The sequence below is a fragment of the Penaeus monodon genome, chromosome 34 (assembly GCF_015228065.2).
Source record: "Penaeus monodon isolate SGIC_2016 chromosome 34, NSTDA_Pmon_1, whole genome shotgun sequence".
Classification (NCBI taxonomy): Eukaryota; Metazoa; Arthropoda; class Malacostraca; order Decapoda; family Penaeidae; genus Penaeus; species Penaeus monodon.
Genome location: NC_051419.1, coordinates 1,721,373 through 1,721,720, shown reverse-complemented (window position 1 = coordinate 1,721,720; position 348 = coordinate 1,721,373).

Genomic DNA, 348 nt, shown 5'->3' with positions numbered 1-348 from the left:
GAGTTCATTATTGTTATAATCCTTCCAAACAGGAGTAAAAAAATACTTAATGCCCCTTCAGTCCCTCTGAAATGTCCAATATTGTACAGTAGAGTAAACGGATCACTAACAGTTTATCTATGAGTAAATGGCCGACGCATATTTTCGAACATAACTCTTACTCATCGTTCGACTGAGAATGTTAATATTGCTTCCCCGAAGACTAGATAAAGGAACACTTTTCGGCCGCGAGGCTGATGTATTTCCTACTCTGAATATATGTAGCTTCATGTATTACTAGGTGTGAACATGGAAGGATAGAGACGGTGAAGGAAAAATACGTATTAACAACGATTCATAAAGATGTTC